Source organism: Octopus bimaculoides, chromosome 4 (genome assembly GCF_001194135.2).
Source record: "Octopus bimaculoides isolate UCB-OBI-ISO-001 chromosome 4, ASM119413v2, whole genome shotgun sequence".
Lineage (NCBI taxonomy): Eukaryota > Metazoa > Mollusca > Cephalopoda > Octopoda > Octopodidae > Octopus > Octopus bimaculoides.
In genome coordinates this window covers 53,144,906-53,149,093 of record NC_068984.1, presented here as the reverse complement: position 1 = coordinate 53,149,093, position 4,188 = coordinate 53,144,906, and the positions used below count along the sequence as shown (strand labels likewise).

The window sequence follows — 4,188 nt, the reverse complement described above, 5'->3', positions numbered from 1 at the left end:
ATAACATATACAATTTCCAACCACTTGAAAGAGATTAGAAAAAAAAAAAAAAACTTCAGAAATGGATGCCGTACGAATTGAATGACAACCAAAGAAAACGCTGTTCCCTTCTTTTATGCAACAAAAATGACCCGTTCCTTGACCGGATTGTGACTTGCAATGAAAAGTGGATTCTTTACAACAACCAGCGATGCTAAGCTCAGTAGTTGGACGCCGACGAAGCTCCACAACACTTCCTGAAGTCAAAGTTGCACGGAAAGAAGGTCATGGTGACTGTTTAGTGGTCTGCAGCTGGTCTCATCCCTCACAGCTTTTTGGATCCAGGCGAAACCATTACGGCGGAGAAGTACAGTCAGCAAATGGATGAAATGCATAAGAAACTCTGACAACAACAGCCAGTATTAGTCAATAGAAAAGGACCAATTCTTCTCTACAACAATGCTCAAATTGCACGAATTGGGCTATGAGTTGTATGAATTGGGCTAGGAAACTCTGCCTCATCTGCCTTACTCATTAGACCTCTCGCCTACCAACTACCACATTTTCAAGCATCTCAACAACTTCCTACTTGAGAAATGCTTCAAAAACCAAGACAATGCCAAACATGCCTTCAACGACTTCATCGCCACAAGAACGCAGGATTTTCATGCTACTGGCATAAATAAACTTGTTTCGCATTGGCAAAAGTGTGTTGATTCTGATGGTGTTTATTTCGATTAATAGTGTTTTGTTTGAGTCGAGATATGTGCATCTGAATTTAAAGGTTAAAAACCACAAGAACTTTCTTGACAACCTAATACTTAATTGAAATAATAAAGTTTCCCCAAAATTAAGCATATACAAACATATATATATAAATGAATATATATATATCATCATCATCATCATTGTTTAACATCTGCTTTCTATGCTGGCTTGCGTTGGACAGTTTGACTGAGGACTGGCAGCCAGAAGGCTGTACCAGGCTCCAATCTGATCTAGCAGAGTTTCTATAGCTGGGTGCCTTTCCTAATGCCAACCACTTCGAGAGTGTAGTGGGTGCTTTTTACGTGCCACTGGCACGAGGGCCAGTCAGGCAGTACTGGCATCGACCACACTTGAATGGTGTTTTTTACGTGCCACCAGCAAGGGAGCCAGTCAGGCAGCCCTGGCATCAACCACGCTCAAATGATGCTTTTTATGCGCTACTGGTATGGGTACCAGTCAAGCAGCACTGGCATGAGCCACAACAATGACTTCACTTGACTAAACAGGTCTTCGCAAACACAGTTTATTGCCTAATGATTGAAGAGTACTCTTAAATGGGCCAGTTATGCTGCAGTGGCATAGGCCACAGTTACGATCTCACTTGGCTTGGTAGGTCATCTCAAGCACAGCATATCTCCATGAGGCCAAATGTTCAAAGGTCATGCTCCACCACCTTATTCTAGGTCTTCCTGGGTCTATCTCTTCCACTGGTTCCCTCTACTGCTCGAGTGTGACACTTTTTCACACAGCTGTCCTCATCCATACGCAACACATGACCATACCAATGCAGTCATCTCTCTTGCACACTACACCTGATGATTCTTAAGTTCAACTTTTCTCTCATACTCATACTCTATCATGTATGCACACTAACATTACACATCCAGCAGATCATACTAGCTTCATTTCTTGCATGCTTACGCATGTCCTGTGCAGTCACAGCCCATGTTTCACTGCCATGTAGCATGGCTGTTTGCACACATGCGTCATACAGTCTACTTTTTACTTTGTTAGCAGCAGAGGTAGGAGCTCTCTGAACTTTGCCCAGGCTATTCTTATTCTAGCAGCTAACCTCTCAGGTAATGGAATCTATCAACTACTTCTAGTTTTTCTCCCTGACATGTGACAGAAGCTGTTTTCTGCACATTTTCAGTATTTATTGCCCCCGAGCATTTGACACATGCAAAAACTATGTTCCCAGTTAGCCTTCCTTTAATATTGCTGCACCTCTTATGTGTCCATAGTGTACACCAGGTACATCCTATGGAGTTTCTACCTACGTCTTTTCTACAGATCTAGCAGGGCCATCTACCTGAAGAGATCTGTGATTTGTCTGCCTTCCTACTTATTAAGGCTTTGGTTTTTGCTAGATAGATTCTAAGGCCCTTTGATTTTAGACCTTGCTTCCACATCTGAAACTTTGCCGTTAATTCTGATAGTGATTCAGCTATTAGAGCAAGGTCATCAACATAGAGAAGCTTCCAGGGACATTCTGTCTTGAATTCCTCTGTTATTTCCTGGAGGACTATGATAAATAAGTGAGGGCTGAAGAATGATCCTTGGTGGACCCCTACCCCTACCCGGAATTCTTTACTATACTTATTGCCAAACCTGGACAAGGCTGCGTGGTGCTCAGTTATAAAAATAAATAAAAGATGTACATTAAGTACAAGACATCACTAACAAGTGAAGAATACGTAAACACACAGAGATGAGTCCTGTATTTAATGTGTATTTTTTATTTATGGTGATGTGAAACACCCAGAATGAGGAAGTCAGAAAGACCATGATGGTGCTCTAGCATGACCACGGCAGCATGGCTGAAATGAGTAAAAGAGTGTGTGTGTGTATCTTGCACCTTATTCATTGGCTCTCTCTTTCACATTTTCAACCACTCAGTATTGCTTGGCTCCAATGAGACTGACATGCTTTCAGGAAGTATGCTTCTTTTTTTTCTTTTGTTACTCATCAGAGTAGTTCTAATTGATGATGGATCTCCCATCAAGTAAGTGAATGATCTTTGTCAGCAATAATCATTCAGTTGTTTGACCAGCTGAGTTATAATCTGCTCAAATTAAGACCAATTGATCTATCTACCCAAATTTAAATTAATCTGTAAGTGGTTTTTGTATTTTACAGACACACATTTTTGATATCTCTCAGTGTTGAGAATCTGATTCCATTAAATATATTTTCATGTTTTACAACAGGTATGGTCAACTTTTCTGGAGAAGCAAGCTGCATGATACAGGTTTATCATCAGGTGAGCCACATTACTAAAAACATTCAAGGTAATTTATTTTGTTGGCATGCCATTCAGAAAGTCCCATAGCCTGCATGTTGCCCATGACTGCTTTAAGATATGGATAAAGATAGGCTTATACAGTAGAATTTATGAATAAATTTTGCTGTATAAGACTATTTTTGAGCTAAAAGAAATCTAGCTAGAAAGATATAAGAAGCAAAGCACAGTTGGGTCCAAAAGTTCTTGTTGTTGACCTTCCTCCCTCCATCAAAGCCTCGTTCTGCAAAACTTCATTGCTTTATGTTCACTTTCAAAGCAGTCACTTCCAATATGGCATTATCTTTTCTGGAGACAATCCCCAATAGTAATTATAATTTATTCCAGTCATCAGTGGTGCCTTTTACCTAACACTGGCCAATGAAAGCTGGTGGATGGACAATTTGTCAGGCAGATCCCAATTCAGTGGGTATCCGGTAGACTACTGCAGCAGAATGCATCTCTTACTCACACAGTACCTTTGCTCCACAAGACTCCTCGTGATAGAAAGGAAGGCAATATAAATCCAATTACCACAATTAGTCACCATCTAAAACAATTCACACAAAAGATTTTCATTTATTTTGTTCTTTTGGTCCTTGTATTCTTACTGACACATGTATCCTAATGTAGTTCTCAGACTGAATCAGTATGACACAATAGGTAGCAAGGCTGGCCCTTCGAATTACAGGTACAATCCATCTGATGGGATCCCATTCAGTTTCCATGTATCCAGTTTCACTCAGAGCTTGGATCTCACTTAGTCTATAGTAAAACACACTTGTCCAAAATACCACACAATTGAACTGGACACTGAACTTCATGGTTCTGTCAATCACGTCATACACACACACAAGATAAAAACGTGCATGTTTTTATAGTGTATATTTATTTCATTGTTTGTATAATGTATATTTATTTCATTTTGTTTATGTTCACATTCTGTTGTGTTTGTTTTCATCTCTGTCCTTTGTCTGTTTGCTATATGACTTGTCTTGAGCTGCAAGGCCTTATTTTATATCATTTTGTTTGTATAATGTATATTTATTTCATTTTTGCTTTTATGTTCACATTTTGTCATGTTTGGTCCCTTGTTTGTTTGCTTGCTATCTCCCAGTGGCCTCTCATTGTTGATGCCTCCAAAAGGGAACAATATTATC

General features: G+C 39.7%; 1 long non-coding RNA gene across 1 annotated transcript in view; it reads left to right on the top strand.

Annotated features, from left to right (window-relative positions):
* LOC106871825 (uncharacterized) overlaps positions 1-4,188 on the top strand; it is an 89,448-nt gene that overhangs the window by 80,310 nt on the left and 4,950 nt on the right. The window contains exon 2 of the long non-coding RNA XR_001409702.2: positions 2,958-3,010. This is a non-coding gene — a long non-coding RNA (uncharacterized LOC106871825). The remainder of the gene's footprint in view (positions 1-2,957; positions 3,011-4,188) is intronic.